Source organism: Bos indicus x Bos taurus, chromosome 17 (assembly GCF_003369695.1).
Source record: "Bos indicus x Bos taurus breed Angus x Brahman F1 hybrid chromosome 17, Bos_hybrid_MaternalHap_v2.0, whole genome shotgun sequence".
Taxonomy (NCBI): domain Eukaryota; kingdom Metazoa; phylum Chordata; class Mammalia; order Artiodactyla; family Bovidae; genus Bos; species Bos indicus x Bos taurus.
Genome location: NC_040092.1, coordinates 54155898 through 54176608, shown reverse-complemented (window position 1 = coordinate 54176608; position 20711 = coordinate 54155898). Strand labels below are relative to the sequence as shown.

Sequence of the window (20711 nt, the reverse complement as noted above, 5' to 3'; positions counted from 1 at the left end):
CGGCCCCGCTGCCCCCCACGCGCCGGCCCGCGTTTGGGAGCCCCCGCGCCAGTCCCGGGCCCTGGTCAGAGTCGGGAACAGGCTGGCGAAGCGCCGAGCAGGAAGCGGGACAAGTGGCGAGAGTCTTTACCTGAGAAGGCGGGTTTGAGAAGTTGGGGGGCTACAGGGCGGGCGAGATTCGAGACGGCCACGGAAGCATGTTGGGCGGGCTGGTGTGGGTCGAGGGCGGCGGGGCCCCGCGGGGTATAAATAGCCGGCCCGGGTTTGACAGGCGCGGCGGTGACTGGCGGTGCCGCCGTACCCCCCCTCCCCGCCGCCGCGTGGGGAGGGGAGGAGCGCTCTGAGCGGGCGGGGTGGGGGAGGCGGACTCGAGTGTCCTGGTGGCGGCGGCAGGAGGCCGAGGGGGAGGAGCCGAGGCGGGGGGTGGAGGGCGGGGGCCACCATTGCTCCCCGCGCCGGGCTCAGTGTCGCCGCCGTCGCCTCGGCGGTTGGGGGGTCGGTGGGGCGGCGCGGGCGGGGGGCTCTGCGCGGGGCGGCGCGCCGCTGTTTTGTCTCCTCCTCTCCCAGTGGAGCGGCTCGGGCAGCCGGGGAGGCCCCGGCTCCCTCCGGACGCCTGGCCAACGGCGGCGGCGGCGGCGGCTAGTCCGCGGCCCTGCCGGGAGGGAAAGAGACGCGGCGATCTTCCTGAGCGACGCGGAGAGCAGGTAAGAGCGCGGGCCGCCGAGGCTGGTGGGAGGGAGGGAGCGCGGAGGGTGCGGCGAGAAAGCCTTGCCGTCCCGAGTGCCACCGCCTCCCTCCGCGCCCCCGCCCGGCGCCTGTGTTGTTTGCTCCGGGGTTTGCGGAGGGTTTCCGGAGGCTGTAGCGGTGACACCGGCCGGGAGCTGGGAAAGGGGGCTGAGTGCCCCGGGGCAACGGTTGGGGAGCTGGACTTGGAGAAAGGGGAAGGCGCGCGGCGCGCCCGCCCGCGAGGAGCGCGGGGCGCGGAGCAGGGCTGAGGGAAGAGGTTACAGACCCCGGCGGGGGGGATGGGCCGCGCGCAGCTGGTCTCGCTGTGTTTACATCGCCGCGCGAGTCACCTCTGCCGAGAAGCGGACTGAACTGACCCGCCTTATTCCGAGAGGAGGCCAGGGCGGGAGTCCGGCCCTAGAGGAAACGCGTCCTGGGAGGGTCGGGTAAGGCGGGAGGCGGCGGCCGGCGCCGGGGCAGGGCGGCGAGTCCGGGGCGGGACCTGGGCGGCTGCGGCCGCGTGGGGTGGCGTGGCCGGCTGGAGAGCAGTTTCCTCCGCCGTCGGGCCTCCTAGCCGCCTCTTACCTTTCCTGCCCTCTGCTGCTAGCTGGCACGGCAGGTTGTACTCGGTCATTCTTTTATTCTCTCACTCCACACCGGCCCCCTGCTGCCACTTCCCCCTGTTCCCGCGGGAGTGGGGAGGCTGGGCTCTGACAGGAATCTGTTTTTTAAACAAAACAAAAACGGGCTCTGTAACACGCGCGTCCAGTGACCGCCTTATGGAGCCTCTCTTCGCGAAGCTGGCCCTCCGGGACCGTGTTCCTGGGTATTGGAGGGTGGGGGGGACGCGGCAAGAGGACGGTGAAGGCTTGGCTAGGGCTGGAACTGACTGCCTGAGCAGCTTTGCGAGCTGGGCAGCCGAATCCCCTCTCTACTTGAGCATTTTTATTCCATGTCAATAGAGGACGGAGAAAATACTCCATTACCCCAAGAGTAATCTAGATTGAATAGTTTCTAACGTTTCTCATGTGCCAGCATCCTGGGCTCTTTTTTTGTAGGAGCTAGCTACGCTGCAGAATAGCCTTTAAGTTCATCGTACTTCATGAAAGAAGAGGTGAACACTTTATTGTACAACTATGAATTTCACCCCCTATCTTGTGTTCATCAACATTTATTTCAACTGTGTGGTTTAAATTTTAATCCAGTGATGATAGAACAGTAATCTGGTGTTTAGTAATCAGATTTGCCTTTCTTTTTAACTGTGAGTCTGTATCGTGAGGTAAATTATGCACTTTGTCTAGTGCTGTGGTCACAGAATAGTGCCAGAATGCACAGAATAATGTCTTCTTTACCAAGATAGGATTGGATATTTGAGTTTCAGAATTTCTTCTTTTCTTCAGAAGGTAGTATGACTTTATATAAGACTGGAAGCTAATTACATTTAAAGGGGTTTAGGAATAAGGTTTAAATATGATGTAATAGTTTACAAAGTGAGTTTATATGAATATTACTGAGATATCTTCTAAAAACATGAAGTAGAAAATTCATATATCTTGGGCATTTGAAATTGGACAGTTTAATGTCAGTATTTTTTTAAACTTAGTGACTTGAACTAATTGCTTTGTTAAATCATTACTTTTCCATTCAGACATATATACTCATTTACAAAATAATCACAGTAGGTTGGAAAGAATTTGTAACTTTGAGATTTTTATATCCTAAGTAGATAGATTGGAACTGTGGCTGTGGTAGGCCCTTATCATTGTTGATGGCTTTACCTGCTCACAGATTGTACACTAAGGTTTATTGTCGTTGATGATAGTAACAGCTTTATTGAGATATAATTAACTTACCATTCAATTCACCAATTTAAAGCGTATAGTTCAGTGGTTTTTAATATATTCACAGAGTTGTGGAACTATCACCATAATCAATTTTAAAACATTTTCATTATCCCCAAAAAGGAACCTCATACCCATCAACTGTTACTCTCCATTTTCCTCCAAAACCCTCAGCCTTAGGCAAGCACTAATTACCTTCTGTCTCTATTCTGGACAAATTGCATAATGGAATCTTACAGTGTGTAATCTTTCATAACTGCTTTCTTTGACTTAGCATAATGCTTTCAGAGTTCATTCATGTTGTAGCATGTGTCATTTCATTTCATTTTTATTGCTGAATAATATTCCATTGTATGGATGGATATACCACATATTATTTATCCATTGATTAGTTGATGAACATTAGAGTTTCTACTTTTTAGCTATTACAAGTAATGCTGCAATGTACATTTTTGTACAAATTTTTGTGTGGATATGTTTTCATTTCTCCTGAGTATATACAGTTTTTTTAAAAATTAGTTTTTTGAGTTATTTAATACCCCAAATTAATTCTGGATGCAAAATTTAATAATTCGTTAGTAAATATATTGAGTTGTTAAATTATCACCACAAGCCAATTTTAGAACATTTTATTACTTCTAAAAATTCTTTCTAGTCTTTTTGCAATTAACCCTTATTCTCACTCCTGGCCCCAGTCGACTACTGATCTGTATTTTGTTTCTATAGATTTTCCTTTTCTGGATATTTCATGTAAATGGAAACATAGAATATGTAGTCTTTTTCTTCTGGCTTCTTAACATGTTTTGAGGATTCATCCATATTGCAGCATGCATCAATATTTTGTTTTTTATTGCTGAATAGTATTTTGATGTATGGATATACCATATTTTGTTTATCTGTTGACCAGTTGATGGGCATTTGGATTGTTTCCAGTTTTTGACTGTTAGAAATAATGAAGCTTGAAAGTTTAAGTCTTTAGTGTGGACATATGGTTTCATTCTCTTGGATAGATGCCTAGGAATAGAATTTCTGGGTCATCTAACTTTTTGAGAAACTGCCAAAATGTTTTTGAAAGTGGCCTTACATTTTATATTCCTATCAGCAGTGTACAAGAGTTAAAATTTTTTCACACCTTTGCCAACACTTGTTATTGTCCTTTTTGTTATAGCCATTGTACTATGAAATGTTTAACTCTTTGTGATTTTAAATAGCATTTTTCCTAAAGATGCAAGGTGTTAAGCATTTTTTCATATGGTATTCATATATCCATTTAGGTGGAAAAAGCCATTCACGTCTTTTGCCCATTGTTGTATTATTATTGACTTGAAAGAGTTTTTAATAACATTCTGGATGCAAGTCCTTTCTTAGATACATGATTTACAAATATTTTCTCCTAGTCTGTGGCTTTTCTCTCTCTCTCTTTCTCTTCTTTTTAATTGGAGTCTTTTGAAGCACAAAAGTTTTAATTTCCGAATTTTTCTTTTGTAGATCATGCTTTTGTTGTTTTAAGAATTCTACCTCATCCAAGAGTGTAAGGATTTCTTTTTTGTTTTCTTTTAGATATTTTATAGATTTTGCTCTTAGATTTATGATCTGTTTTGAGTTAATTTTTGAGTATGGTGCGAAATAAGGGTCTAAATTCACCTGTTGTATATGGGAAGATCCCCTGGAGGAGGAAATGGCAACCCATTCCAATATTCTTGCCTGGAGAATCCTATGGACCAGAGGAATCTGGCGGGCTGTGGTCCATAGGGTCACAAAGAGGTGGACATGACTAAAGTGACTTAGCCCGCACATAATGGGTTGTCTTAACACCATTCATTGAAAAGATTGTCATTTCTCCATTGCTTGTAAATGTAAAGATTTAATTCTGGACTTGCAACTCTGTTTTATCTGTATGTCTGTCCTTGTGCTAGTACCACTCTGTCTCTATTGCTGTGCTTTATGGTAATTTATGAAACCAAGTGGTGTAAATCCTTAAATTTTGTTATTTTTTAAAATTACGGCTATTCTGGGTTACATGTAAAATTTGAAAAATTGGTTTGTCATTGTCTGCAAAAAAATGTTTTGGAATTTTGATGGGGAATGCATTGAATCTGTAGATCAGGTTGGGATGAATTGCTGCCTTATAATATTCAATTTTTAAATACAGGAACATGAAACTTTCTTTTTATTTACTGATCTTTAATTTTTCTAAGTGATGTTTTAAAATCTTCAGTGTACAAATCTTTTACTTAAATTAAAAAAAATTGTGGTAAGAACACTTAACATGAGATCTACCCTATTGATTTTAAAAAAAAATTTATTTATTTTTGGCTGTGCTGTAGTTTTGTTCTTGCTTGGACTTTTCTCCAGTTGAAGCGAGTGGGGCCTACTCTTGTTACAGTGTTCCCTCTTCTGTGGCCTCTCTTGTTGCCGAGGCACAAGCTGTAGGAAGCATGGGCTTCAGTAGTTTTGGTTCCTCGGCTCTAGAGCACAGACTCAATAGTTGTGGCCCATGGACTTAGTTGATCTGCAGCATGTAGGATCCTCCTGGACCAGGGATCTGGTGTTCCCCGATCAGGGTGTCTTCTGCACTGGCAGGTGGATTCTTGAACACTGAGCCACCAGGGAATCCTTTCTTTATTTTTTAAGAATACAGTATACTGTTGCTAACTGTGACAAAATGTTGTATAACAGATTTCTCTATTTGATAGAGGGTTCCTTTTTAATTCTATTTTATTCAGAGTTTTTTTTTTTTTTTTTTTTTTTAATCAAATTTTACTGAAGTTCAGCAAATGTGTTTTCTGCATCTCTTAACATGACAAACTGGTGCAGTTGCTCAAGCTGATCCTGGTTTTAGTACTGGAACTCCTGCTTCTTGGGAAACTTAGTCCCAGACAAAACAAAACGGTTGGTCACTTTAATGTCTGAGATCATCATGTGGTTTCTGTCCTTTATTCCATTAATATAGAGTTTTATATTAACTGATTTTTAACAATTAAACCAGCCTTGTATTCCTGGGGTAAATCCCACTTGATCATGGTATATAATTCTTATTATATGCTCCTGGATTTACTTTGCTAATGTTTATTGAACGTTTTTGTGTCTATACTTGCGGAAGATACTGATCTGAAATTTTCTTGTGATCTCTTTGGATTTTGTAATGTAATTATACATTTTAATCCCAGAATAAATTGAGAATTGTTCCCTCTTCTGTTTCCTATGAGTTTGTGAAGGATTGGTGGTATTACCTCCTTAAACATATTCATAGAATTCATCAATGAAATATTCTGAGCCTAGATTTTCCTTTTTGGAAAATTCTTAAACTACTAATTCAGTTTCTTCACTGGACCTATTCAGATTTTTTTGCTAAGTTTTGTGTTACTAGTTTTGGTAATTGTGTTTCTAGGGATGTGTCTGTTTCATCTAAGCTATTTAATATTTTGGGCATGTACTTTGTAATAGTTTTATGTATGCTTTTAAGTTTGCAAGCCTAGGAGTGATGTCTTTGTTTCATTTCTAATTTTGGTAGCATGTTTCTTCTTTCTTTTTTACTTAGTCATTTTAGGAAAAGATTTATCAGTTTCGTTTTCAAAGAAAAAAGTTTTTCTGTTTTCTACTTCACTGATTGCCATTTTAATCTTTATAATTTCATCCCTTCTGTTTGCTTAATATTTAATTTACTTTTCTTTTTCTAGTTTCTTAAGGTACACGCTTAGGTTATTGATCTGAGATCTTATTTTCTGATACAGGCATATAAAACTATACATTTCCTTCCAAATACTCTTAGTGACCATATGTTTTTATATGCTCTGCTTTTTAAAATTTTAATTCATACTTTCTCATTTCCTTTGTGATATCTTCTTTGACCCATGGTTATTTAGAAATGTATTATTTAATTTTCAGTTATTTGGGGATTCCCTAAATTTCATTATTGTTAATTTCTAGTTTAATTTCCCTGTAGTAAGAGAACATACTTTGTATTTTTTCTCATTTTACATTTATTGAAACATCTTTATGACCTAGTAGGTAATCTATTCTGAATAATGTTCTGTGTGCACTAGAAAGGTATTCTGCTACTGTTGGGTGGAATGTTTTATAGGTATCAGGTCAAGTTGGTTTTTTGTTGTGATTTTCTGTCTGCTGCTAAGTCGCTTCAGTCATGTCCGATTCTTTGCGACCCCATAGATGGCAGCCCACCAGGCTCCCCCATCCCTGGGATTCTCCAGGCAAGAACACTGGAATGGGTTGCCATTTCCTTCTCCAATGCATGAAAGTTAAAAGTGAAAATGAAGTTGCTCAGTCGTGTCCGGCTCTTAGCGACCCCATGGACTGCAGCCTACCAGGCTCCTCTGCCCATGGGATTTTCCAGGCAAGAGTACTGGAGTGGGGTGCCATTGCCTTCTCCGATTTTCTGTCTAGCTTTTCTATTAATTATTGAGAGTGAGATATTAAAATCTATTATTATTGAAGTATCTGTTTTTCCTTTCAGTTCTGTTAATTTTTGCTTCATATTTTTGGGACTGGTGTTAGATGTGATATATGGATATAATAATACACATACATACATTTTATAGTAGTATTTTATCTGGTGTTAGTGTGTGGCTACTCCAGCTCTCATATGTTTACTGTTTGCGTTGCATATCTTTTTCTTTTTACTTTTGTTTTGAATCTAAAGTGTATCTTACAGACAACATATAGTTAAAATGCTTATTTTAAAAAATTAATGTGACCACTTCTGCCTTTTGATTGGAGAATTCATAATCTGCTCACATTTAATGTTATCATTGAGAGTCAGATTTATGCAGTTCTGCTATTTTCCATGTGTCTCATTTCTTTTTTATTTCTTTCTTTGGCCTCTACTGCCTATTCTGGAGTTAATACTTATCTTACCAGCTATCATTTAAATTCCTTTGTTAGTTTTTTAACTGGATTTTTTAAAGTTATTTTCTTAGGTTGCTTTAGGGATTACAGTGTGTATCTTAATTTATCAGTTTGCTTCAGAATTGACTGATTTAATTATAGTAAAATACAAAAACTTTGCTCTATTTTTTTTCCTGTCCTGTCAATATTGTCATACATATTAAATTTTTATGTTTTAGGAGCCCAACAATATAATTTTACAATATTTTATTTATTTTTTTTTTCAATTTTACAATATTTTAATGTAATTGTATGTTTTTAAAAACAGTTAAGAGAAGAAAACATAAAGTTTTAAAAATATTTATCACATATTTACTGTTTATGTGTTCTTTATTTCTTTTTATGTATTGATTTATGGGCTGATTATTTCCTTTCAATCTCATGGGCTTCCTTTTGGATTTCTTGTAAGGAAAGTTTGTTACTAATGAATTATCTCAGTCTTTGTTTCTTGGGCTTGTTTTTATTTTGCCTTTATTTTTGAAGAGTACTTTTGCTGGATATAGAATTCTTTGCTGCATTTTTTTTTTCTTTTAGCATCTTGAATACGTCATCTTCTGCTTTCTGGCCTCCACTGTTTCTGATGAGTAGTTTTTCTTTTTGTGCTTTCAAAATTTTCTGTCCTTAGTCAACAGTTTTACAGTGATATGTCTGGGTGTGGATCTCTTTGTGTAATCCTCTTTTGGATTCAGTAAACTTAAATGTGGTGGTTAACTTTTTTAAACCATTTGGTAAGTTTTATCTATAATTTCTTCACATATTTTTTCTATTCTTCTCTCTCCTTTTTTTCTAGGACTCTCATTATGTGTATGTTGGTATGCTTCATGGTATTCTTAAATCTCTGAGGATCTGTTCATTTAAAATTTTTTTATTTTCTCTTCTTCATAATTGGTGGGCTTCCCTGGTGACTCAGATGGTAAAGAATCCACCTAGAAGGCGGGAGACCGGGGTTCGATCCCTGGGTTGGGAATATCCCCTGGAGGAGGGTATGGCAACCCACTCCAGTATCTTGCCTGGAGAATCCCTATCGACAAAGGGGCCTAGTAGTCTACAGTCCATGGGGTCGCAAAGAGTTGGTCACCACTGAGCGACTTTCACACAGCATTGTAATAGCATCAAGTGCATTGGCTGTTTCTTCTGTCATCTCCAATCCACTTTTGAACTCTGCTAGTGAATTTAAAATTTTGGTTCTTTCTCTTTTTCCCCCCTGCACCCAGTGGCTTTTGGGATCTTAGTTCCCCCACCAGAGCCCTTGGCAGTGAAAGCTTTGTGTCCTAACTACTGGATATCCAGGGAATTTCCTCAAATTTTGGTTCTTAATATTTTTCCACTCTAGAATTGTTAATACTTTAACTCCAGGATTTCCATTTATTCTTTTTTAAAAAAATAATATCTGTATGTTTATTGAGATTGCCTATTTTATGAGTTATAGTTGTCATACTTTCCTTTAATTTTTTTAAACATGGTTTTTTTTTTGGAGATGAAATTAAATTTTAGGTAGAAGATGATATCACTGCTATGTTAAATACTAAAATGAAGGTTGTTTTATTTCTAAATTATATTCAATATGTTAATCTGTATTTCATGATATACATAAAAGTATATTACTCATAAATGCTAAATTTCATCTGATAGTTTCTTTTTAAACATAATTAGCAATTTACTTACAATACTATTGTTTACTGATAAGTAGGATCAGTGTACAATTTGAAAGACATGCTATTAATTCTGAAACCTTAGTTCATTCTCTGAACTGCTTATATAATATAAAGTCTACATGTTTATTTGTATTTCTTGCTGCTTAATTCTCTCACAGTAGGTGCTAATGGGTAGAAAAGAGCAGAAGAAGCCAAAGAGAGCAATATAATGTGTTAGAATGGTTATAAAATATAAAAATCTGTATATGAGCCTGCACATTTAGTAGTAGAGTATTTATTCATTTTAGTTCCTTGAGAGATTATAGTAAATAAGATAAATGTAGCACTTGTTTTCATGGAACTTTATAGTCTGTTAGAGGAGACATAGGTTAAACATATTAACAAGATAATTTTAGAGAATGATAAATATAATGAACAAATAAAATAAGGTAAAGTGAAAGTCGCTCAGTTGTGTCCGACTCTTTGCTACCCCATGGACTATGCGGTCTGTGGAATTCTCCAGGGCAGAGTACTGGAGTGGGTAACCTTTCCCTTCTCCAGGGGATCTTCCCAACCCAGGGATGGAACCCAGGTCTCCCGCATTGCGGGCGAATTCTTTACCAACTGAGCCACAAGGGAAGCCCAAAATAGGGAAATGTGATCTCAAATAGAGAATGATGAGGCAGCTACATGGAAATGTGATATAATTTTGGTGGGAGGGGAGCCATGAAGAAAATGTCTCTCTGAAGAGGTGGTATTTGAAGTGAGATCTGCATGATGGGTGAGGAGGATTCAGTCTGTTCATAACCTGGAAGAGCTTTGTAGCCTAGAGAATAGAAGGTGCAGGATAAGCTTGGAGTGTTACAGGAGCAGGACCAGTGTGGCTGGAGCTCAGCAAGCCAGTGAAAAAGAAATTAAGGGATGAATGAGATCAGAGAGGTGGGGTGGGCTTCCACTGGGTTATCTTTATAAAGACCATGTTAGAGTTTAGAGTTTTTTCTAAGTGTGGTGGGAAAACAGTGGAAAAATATTTCAGTGACTTACATTTTTAACTCAGGAGTTAATTTACAGGCTGAAGCCTGAAGCCAACTGATGCAAAGAACCGACTCATTAGAAAAGACCCTGGTGCTGGGAAAGATTGAAGGCAGGAGGAGAACGGGATGACAGAGGATGAGATGGTTAGATGTCATCACTGACTCTATGGACTTGAGTTTTAGCCAGTTCCGGGAGTTGGTGATGGACAGGGAAGCCTGGCATGGGTTGCAAAGAGTTGGACACAACTGGGCAACTGAACTGAACTGATATGGTTTTATTCTTTTTAGCAACTTCTGAGTGTGAGTAAATTTCTGAAGGGTTTTTTATAAATGATTTTAGCTTTATAAAGGATAGAAGGGAAAGTAGCTTTTTCCCTGTTTCTTCCTTGAAATTTACTGAAAAATACAACAAAAAAAATCAATATCTGTAAAACTTTGAATTTGTAGTACAGTTGTAGCAGTGGCAAAGATTCTTGCCTAGAAATTAGAGTTCCAGGTGCAATGGAGAAGACGATATTTAGTCAAGTTAAAATAAGCATGCATTTGTTCATAAGTAGTTCAGGCCTCAGAGTGAGAGACTGGGTGCACTTTTCTCCCTAACTACTTCTGCAGGGCCCTTTTTATTTAATATCATGAGAAAGTTTATATTTTGGTTCCAGGTATAATACATATGGTCAAATCTTAATTAAGATCAAAAGCCTATGCCTGAAAAGCTTTGTTTGTTACTAATACAGAGTTGCAGGCCAAAGCTGCTTTCTAAAAGAAAAAAAGCTCAACCCTAGAGAGAGCAAAGGAGAAAGAACTTCTCATGCTGTCAGTTTCTCCCTAAGGCCTGCAGGACTTAATATGAGAGAATTTGTGAGTTAAATAATTAATTCCCTCCTTGCCCCACTCCCCCTTTTTTGGGGGGAAAAGGGAGAAACAGTATGGTTATATAGATGTGATATATATAATTCCCATTTACCATATTTGAACCTTTCTGATTAGCCTATGTTATGAGCCAATAAGTAAGTAGGTAGAGAAATCTCCCAGGGTGGGGTGGGAGAGGTTCTTTGTGATTCTTTCACAGTTTTAATGTTAAAAACAGTTGTATAATCATGAGGCAGAAAAACTTAAAGAGCATAGACTCTGGATCCAGACTGCTTAGGTTGAAATTCTGACTCTCCATTTGTTTGTTGTTTGACCTTGAATAAGTTCCTTTAAAAAAACAAACAAACTCCTGGTGCTTCAGTTTCCCCAGATGTAAAATGGGGAATTATACTTGTTTTGTAGGATTGTGTAGATTTACTGGATGAATACATAAAGCAAGTTTAGAATAATGCTGGCATGGAGTAAGTGCTCTATAAATGTTAACTACTATTATCCCTTCGTTGTTTGGAAGAAGAAAAAATACTCTTAAGCTAGGCTGGTTATTGACTTTCCTTTAGGATAAATTCACACTAATGAATTCATATCCTGTTGAATCAGAATATTAAAAAGGTTGTTGTAAAGAGCAGTTCTTTGCTTCCTTTTAAATCACAAAAGTGAAGAAGTTGGCAGAGGCTTTAGAATGATCTATACTAGGGTCTCTCCTTCAAAAAGAAAAATTTTCCCAGTTTGCTTTGCTGAATAGAGCCTAAGTAGATTTGAGGTTTCTTCTTGACTGGGAATCTGCCATACATTCAGATCACCGCTAGCTTCAGCTTCCCATAAAGCAGTTGCTTGACTACCTTAATCCAGTTGAAACAAGTCTTTTAAGTATCTCCTTTTGGATGTGCAAGAGCTAGAGTGACCAGGCTTAAGACTTTTTAAACATCTGCCCAGTGGTCATGGGATAAGCCAGTAACCTTCTTTTTTTCTTAAATTTTGCTGTGCCAGGTCTTAGTTGCAGCACACGGGCAGGATCTTCGATCTTCGTTGTGGTGTGTGGGATCTTGTTCCCTGACCAGGGATCCAACCCTAGCCCCCTGTTTTGGGAGCATGGAGTCTTGGCCACTGGACCACCAGGGAAGTCCCACGCCAGTGACTTTTGATTGTTACTTTTTCCCTAACCAAGCATCCAAGTACATATTCTTTTATCTGGTTCTTGCTTGATTTGGAAATGTCCTTATTCATAGAATGTATGTGGCTGAACATTTATTTCCACCATTATAGTATTTCTTACAGATAGTTTGTGGGGTAAGAATGGAAATGAATGTTCATTTAAGTTTAGGGTTACTGATTAATGATCAAATCTTTGGGGACTTCCCTAGCAGTCCAGTACTTAAGGCTCCACCCTTCTGCTGCTGGGGACTCAGGTTCCATGCATACCTCTTGGTGCAGCCGGAAAAAAAAATCAGACCTTTGTTGCTTATCTGCATCCTCAAGATAGGTTGGATTCTAAGATGTGCTTAATGTGATCAATTCCTCCTTTATTATGCTTATTTCCTTATTACTGTCCTGGAATTTAAGCATATGTGAAATTGTAATAGAGATTAGGAGGAAAGAATATTAAAGGAGTATAGCTAGGCAGCAGTATCAATTTTGGCTCCAGTGGTAACTGTGGGCAGCCAAGTCATTTTGATTTTGTCTTGCTGTTTCTTTGCTCATCAGTTCTTTAAATAACTCTAATGTTTGATTATTTGGAGTATTTTTAGATGATAATTCCCTCCTAGATTTTCACCATCCTAAAATAAATTGAACAAACCAACATTTGTTACATTATGCCCAGAAACCTGGCCATTGTAGTTCTTTGGTTGATGAAGAAACCAACTGAAACATGCCTGGCAAGCAAAGCATCAAAATACCTTGAACAGAACTTGGATGATGTCACAAATTATCTAAGTTCACTTCTTATCTGTGTGTGATTCTGTGTCTTTTTCTGTGTGTCAAAACTGAGGGCCATGAGTAAATGTGGATTTTAAGATATTGTTATCCCTGGTACAGGACTCTTGAAATGCAGAATTGTTTTTATGCTTGGCTAGTTATCATACTTGATTTTCCAGTTAGCCTCTTCAATCTATTTCTTCTTCTATAAAATGAGCTCTGAGATCTCTTTCAGTAATTTAATTCAGTTTCTTTTGTCTTGTCAATTTCTGGCATCCAATTTATAATATCTAGATGACTCACCTTGCCCTAAAGTAAGTACCATGACAATGACCTCTTGCTGCCCAGATAATTTCCAGCCCTGACTTATGGGCCCAAATATTTGTAAACTATATACTTCTTACACTTAGTTCCATTTTCAGAAGGGGATTCTTCTTTCCTTAAAATATTCATTAGTTTACTTTTTATCCCTTTAAAATGTTGTACTGATTTTTGTTTTAACAAATAACACTGAACATCTCAGTTTGGCATGAGGAGCAGTTAGGTTTTAGGTATAATCATCTATTCTGATACTGCTTTATTCTTAATATGAAGCTTTGGCAGTATGATACAACTCTGATTAATGCTGTCAAAGAGATAGTAATAAGGTCACATTCATTCAGTATTCATAGTGTGCCAGGTGCTTTATATAAAGGCTTAAAAGAACTGAACACACTGACTTCCTAGGATTGTTTCACCATCTTTTTATGGATGAGAATATTGAAATTTAAAGAGATAAATAACTGTCCAAGGTCACATAGAGGTGAGGCCAACAGTCTACAGATTCTTACTGAGTACCTACTGTATTCTGGGAATACAGTGGCCAACAGGCTCTTAAGTTGCACATGCTCTTAAACATAAAGAATTCTGTTAAAATAGTCATCATTAATATGCGGATAAGTATACCTATTTCATATAGTTATAAGAATGAGAAGACAATGCATAAAAATGCATGATTTCATAACAAAGAAATAAAAAAATAGATATTGATACTATTGAGCCTGTCATTATATTAGCATTATAAACTACATATATAATTCCCATCAGACTTGGTAGATAATTAAAAAAATAGAACAATGAAATATGAATCAAAACTATTTTAGGAATTGAGTTCCAAATTTAAAAGGATTAATTTTACCAATAAAATGGCTAAGAACAGTTAAGGGTTTTTTTGGGGGGAACTAGTTGTGAGTTAAACTGTATATAAGTTTAGATTATCAAGCTGTAGTTTTTCTTATTATGATGATAATGTTAATACTGTATAAGAATGTCTCTTTAATGGGTTAAATTCAAATTTGTAGCATTGTCCTCTCCTTTTAAAGTCTAGTTTACTGACATTTAATTACAAGTAGTGAAATTTATCCTTATATTTCCATGATTTTGACAAATTCAATTTGTATCATTATGCAGTCACCACCACAGTCAAGATGTGAACAGTGCTATCACCCCCAAAAGTTCCTTGTGCCCTTTAAGATCAACTCCTTCCCACTGATCTGTTTTCTGTTCCTTTAGGACCTTTTCTTTAAATGAAATTGCCCTTCCTCTTACTGACCTGTTAGGCTGTTTAGATATAGTTGCTGCACTAGCAAGTAAGATATCTGTGACACTCTGCTGCTACAACTTTGTTACAAATTAGGGATTGCATAAAGAAGTAACTAAATCAGGAAAAAGTGACACAGCCTGTTGGAAAATTGGAAACAAGTTTGTCAATGGTTTAGTATTAATAAATGTTATTTAGTTTACCCAATATATTTGCTGCTGCTGCTACTGCTGCTAAGTCGCTTCAGTCGTGTCCGACTCTGTGCGACCCCGTAGACGGCAGCCCATCAGGCTCCCCTGTCCCTGGGATTCTCCAGGCAAGAACACTGGAGTGGGTTGCCATTTCCCTCTCCAATGCATGAAAGTGAAAAGTGAAAGTGAAGTCGCTCAGTCGTGTCCGACCCTTAGCGACCCCATGGACTGCAACCCACCAGGCTCCTCCATCCATGGGATTTTCCAGGCAAGAGTACTGGAGTGGGGTGCCATTGCCTTCTCCACCCAATATATTTAAAAGGAATCAATTCACGTGAATGGACTTCACATTTTAGGTGTTGTCATTATTATTCAGTTACTCAGTCATGTCTGACTCTGTGCCCCATGAAGTGCAGCATGCCAGCCTTCCCTGTCCTTCACCATCTCCTGGAGTTTGCTCAAACTCATATCCATTGAGTCACTAGTGCCATCCAACCATCTTATCCTTTCTCACTCCCTTCTCCTCCTACACTGTAGATGTGAAACTAATAAAATCAGTTTTAAACCTCTCCTTTGACCAACCTCAGTTGTACAAGATTCAGTTCGTTTGCTCAGTCTTGTCCGACTCTTTGCAGCCCCGTGGACTGCAGCACGCCAGGCCTCCCTGTCCATCACCAACTCCTGGAACTTACTTACTCAAACTCAAGTCCATTGAGTCAGTGATGGCATCCAACCATCTCATCCTCCAAATGTTGGAGCTTTAGCTTCAGCATCAGTCCTTCTAATGAATATTCAGGACCGATTTCCTTTATGATTAACTGCTTTGATCTCCTTGCAGTCCAAGGGACTCTCAAGAGTCTTCTCCAACACCGCGGTCCAAACCATCAATTCTTCGGTGCTCAGCTTTCTTTATAGTCCAGCTCTCACATCCATACATGACTACTGGAAAAACCACAGCTTAGATGGACCTTTGTTGGCAAAGTAATGTCTCTGCTTTTTAATGAGCTGTCTAGGTTGGTCATAGCTTTTCTTCCAAGGAGCAAGCGTCTTTTAATTTCGTGGCTGCAGTCACCATCTGCAGTGATTTTGGAGCCCAAGAAAATAAAGTCTGTCACTGTTTCCATTGTTTCCCCATCTATTTGCCATGAAGTAATGGGACCAGATGCCATGATCTTAGTTTTTTGAATGCTGAGTTTTAAGCCAGCTTTTTCATTCTCCTCTTTCACTTTCATCAAGAGGCTCTTCAGTGGTGTCATATGCATATCTGAGATTATTGATATTTCTCCTGAAATCTTGATTGCAGCTTGTGCTTTATCAGTTTGTCCACAATTAGATAAATCATCCGTGATTCATGACACAGAATGATTTACCCAGTCATTGTTGTTTATTGTGATCACACATGAGTCCATCATTCAGATGAGAACTAGAACTTTTTTTTTTTCTTTTTGGTCACACTGGTGTGACATTCTCCAAGAAATGTTCCCAACCCAGAGATCGAACCTTGCAGGAGGGATCTTAGTTCCCTGACCAGAAATTGAATTTGAGCCCCAGTAGTGAACAAAGCTAGTGGAGGTGATGGAATTCCAGTTGAGCTATTTCAAATCCTGAAAGATAATGCTGTGACAGTGCTGCACTCAATATGCCAGCAAATTTGGAAAACTCAGCAGTGGCCACAGGACTGGAAAAGGTCAGTTTTTATTCCAATCCCAAAGAAAGGCAATGCCAAAGAACGCTCAAAGTACCGCACAATTGCACTCATCTCACACGTTAGTAAAGTAATGCTCAAAATTCTCCAAGCCAGGCTTCAGCAATATGTGAACCGTGAACTTCCTGATGTGCAAGCTGGTTTTAGAAAAGACAGAGGAACCAGAGATCAAATTGCCAACATCCGCAGGATCGTGGAAAAAGCAAGAGAGTTCCAGAAAAATATCTATTTCTGCTTTCTTGACTATGCCAAAGCCTTTGACTGTGTGGATCACAATAAACTGTGGAAAATTCTGAAAGAGATGGGAATACCAGACCACCTGATCTGCCTCTTGAGAAATCTTTATGCAGGTCAGGAAGCAACAGTTAGAACTGGACATGGAACGACAGACTGATTCCAAATAGGAAAAGGAGTACATCAAGGCTGTATATTGTCACCCTGTTTATTTAACTTATATGCAGAGTACATCATGAGAAACGCTGGACTGGAAGAAACACAAGCTGGAATCAAGATTGCCGGGAGAAATATCAATAATCTCAGATATGCAGATGACACCACCCTTATGGCAGAAAGTGAAGAGGAACTAAAAAGCCTCTTGATGAAAGTGAAAGAGGAGAGTGAAATAGTTGGCTTAAAGCTCAACATTCAGAAAACGAAGATCATGGCATCCGGTCCCATCACTTCATGGGAAATAGATGGGGAAACAGTGGAAACAGTGTCAGACTTTCTTTTTTGGGGCTCCAAAATCACTGCAGATAGTGACTGCAGCCATGAAATTAAAAGACACTTACTCCTTGGAAGGAAAGTTATGACCAACCTAGATAGCATATTCAAAAGCAGAGACATTACTTTGCCAACTAAGGTTCGTCTAGTCAAGGCTATGGTTTTTCCTGTGGTCATGTATGGATGTGAGAGTTGGACTGTGAAGAAGGCTGAGCGCCGAAGAATTAATGCTTTTGAACTGTGGTGTTGGAGAAGACTGTTGAGAGTCCCTTGGACTGCAAGGAGATCCAACCAGTCCATTCTGAATGAGATCAGCCCTAGGATTTCTTTGGAAGGAATGATGCTAAAGCTGAAACTCCAGTACTTTGTTCACCTGATGCGAACAGTTGACTCATTGGAAAAGACTCTGATGCTGGGAGGGATTGGGGGCGGGAGGAGAAGGGGACGACAGAGGATGAGATAGATGGCTGGAAGGCATCACTGACTTGATGGACGTGAGTCTGAGTGAACTCCGGGAGTTGGTGATGGACAGGGACGCCTGGCGTGCTGCGATTCATGGGGTTGCAAAGAGTCAGACACGACTGAGCGACTGAACTGAACTGAGTGAATCCCAAATTCTAACCACCGGGACTGCCAGGGAATGCCTGAGAATTAGAACCTTGACAAGAATTTACATCACATTTATCTGTGTGTGCCTTAATATATTTAAAAGTCTGTAATAGATTTTGGTTGTGTATATTTCTTATTAGTAGGAGTTCTCCTTTCCCCCCCTTTTTGGACGGAGGGGAATTACTTTACCTAGTCTCTTGTCTTTCAGTTTTGTTTTTGGATTCTGTTAAGAATTAAAAAAAAATTTGTGTAGTCACGTTTAGTAATTCTTTATTTCTTGCTTTCCATGTATTTAGTAATTTTTCCTTAACTGTGAATTCATGAAGATATTCTTTATTTCCTTCTAATTTGAAAAAATTTATGTATTTAGGTCTTTAGTATACCTGTAATTTATTTTGTGAGTGGTGAGAGGTCGTAATTTAATTTTTGTCTTGTATGGATAATCACTTGTCCCAGCATCATTTAATAGTCTTTTTTTTTTTTTTTTCCCATTGATTTTAACACTGCTTCTTTGTACATTGTTTCCAATATGCATGTGTCTTTTTCTGACCTCTGTATTCTGTTACATTGTTATATTTGGTTATGTCTACACCACTACTTACTGTCTGATTACTAGACTAGACTAGGTAGGACAGTTCTTTTCCGGGGGCTTTGTTCACTTTTGCCAGTTTCTCTTGTGTATACTTTCCCCCTCTTAACTATCTTTGCAAGTTTTTTGTGAAACCCTCTTGGGAATTTTGACTGGAAATATATTGAATTTGTTGGGCTTCCCTGGTAGCTCAGCTGGTAAAGAATCCGCCTGCAATGCAGGAGATCCTGGTTCGATTTGTGGGTTTGGAAGATCCGCTGGAAGGAATAGACTACCCACTCCAGGATTCTTGGGCTTTCCTGATGGCTCAGATGGTAAAGAATCTGCCTGTAATGGAGGAGACCTGGGTTTGACCTCTGGGTTGGAAACATCCACTGGAGAAGGGAACAGCTACCCACTCCAGTATTCTGGCCTGGAGAATTCCATGGACTGTATAGTCCATGGGGTCGCAAAGAGTCAGACATGATGGAGCGACTTCCACATATTTGAATTTGTTAGATGAATTTGTTGAGCATTGATATCTTTAAGATATTGAGCTTACCTATCCAACACTGCCAGGGAATTCCCAAGACTTCTTTAATCTCTTTCAATAGATTTATTTATTTTCTCCATAGAGGTCTTTGTTAGGTTGAGTCTTAGATATCTTTGTGCAGCTGGTGGGATTTTAGTTCCTGGACCAGAGATTGAACCCAGGATGTGGCAGTGAAAGCACTGATTCCTAACTGCTGAAATTCCATAACTGCCAGTGAATTCCTAAGTCTTAAGTATCTTATATTTTTGTAGTTATTGTAAATTATATCCTTTTTAAAAATTACACTTGCTGTTTGTTGCTGGTATATAGAAAAGACACTTGATTTTTATATATTGATTTGTATCCACACAAATTGCAAACCCTCTTCTAATATCAAAAGGTTCTTTTGGATTTTCTACAGTATGTAGAGAGTTTTATCATTTATAAACAATGATAGCTTCATTTCCTCCTTGCCATTTCTTATGCTTTTTAATTTTTCCTTATCAAACTCTTCTGGTCAGGATTGCTAGTATGGTTTTGAATTGAAGTGGCAATTGTAGGTATGTTTGTTCTGTTCCCAGTATTGGGGGAAAGTTTTAAATATTTTGCCATTGCGTCTTGGCAGCTTTTTTCTTTTAATTATAAAATTTTATCAAGTGATCTTTATTGTATCTACCAAGATGATGTATTAATTATTACTACACAACAGATTACCTGCAACATGTGTTGATGGGGATGTGGAGAAATTAGAACCTTCATATGTACTGATGAGAATGTGAAATGATGTCATTTGGCATTTTCTCAAAATGTTAAGCATAAAGTTACTATGTGTTCCAGCAGTTCCACTCCTGGGTATATACCAAGAGAAAAGAAAACATGTCTACACAAAAACTTGTACATGAATTTTTATAGCAGCATTATTTTATAATAGTTAAAAAGTAGAAACAATTTTATACCAATTGATGAATGGCTAGAGAAAATGTGATATATCTCTGCAATGGAATCTTATTCAGCAATAAAAGAATTGAAATACTAATACATGTTACAAATAGATGAATACTGAAAGCATAGTAAGTGAAAAAGTCAGTCACAAAAGTTCACATATTTAAAATCCTATTTATATGAAGTGGCCAGAAAAAGCAAATCTCTAGAGAGAAAAGTAGGTTAGTCTTGCCAAGGACTAGGGGTTGGGGAAGGATAGGGAGGGACTGCTAATGGACATGAGGTTTTTTTTGAGAGGGAGTGCTAAAGATTTTCTAAAATTAGATTGTGGTAATGATTGCATCACTTCATTAATGTACTATAAACTTTTGAGTTATATGCTGTAAGTTGGTCAACTGTATGATATGTAGGTGTTAGTGTTAGTCACTCAGTCGTGTCTTACTCTTTGCAACCCCATGGACTGTAGCCCACCAGGCTCCTCTGTCCATAGAATTCTCCAGGCAAGAATACTGGAGTGGATAGCCATTCCCTTTTCCAGGAGATCTTCCTGACCCAGGGATTGAATCTGAGTCTCATGCATTGCAGCAGATTCTTTACCCTCTGAGCCATCAGAAAGCCCATGATATGTGAGTTATATCTCAATAAAACTTTTTCAAAAGGTAAGTACATATGTAGTTTTGTTAGATATTACCAAATTTCCCTCCCAAAGTGTGCCAATTTGCATTCCCATACATTTACAGTGTATAAATGTACAGTTTTACCAACAGATTATTGTTACACTTTTTAATTTTTACCAATCTGATAGATGAGAGAAATGGTATTTCAATTTTTAAAAAATTTGCGTTTTTCTGTGAGTGAATTTGAACATCTTATGTTTAAGGGCTGCTTTTATATCTGGTTTTGTGAATTGTGTGTTTTTCATATTTCTCTCTTTTTTT

The 20711-nt window shown here is 39.0% G+C and overlaps 1 protein-coding gene across 5 annotated transcripts in view; it reads left to right on the top strand.

Moving 5' to 3' along the window:
• The first annotated feature begins 471 nt into the window (after nucleotides 1-471).
• The window catches only part of ELF2 (E74 like ETS transcription factor 2), a 99857-nt gene continuing 79617 nt past the window's right edge, over nucleotides 472-20711 (top strand). For 3 of the 5 annotated variants that reach the window (XM_027567374.1, XM_027567373.1, XM_027567370.1), the window contains exon 1: nucleotides 472-704. The gene's annotated coding sequence lies outside the window, so the exon portion shown is untranslated. The remainder of the gene's footprint in view (nucleotides 705-20711) is intronic. The other 2 variants (XM_027567371.1, XM_027567372.1) reach the window with 1 other exon arrangement.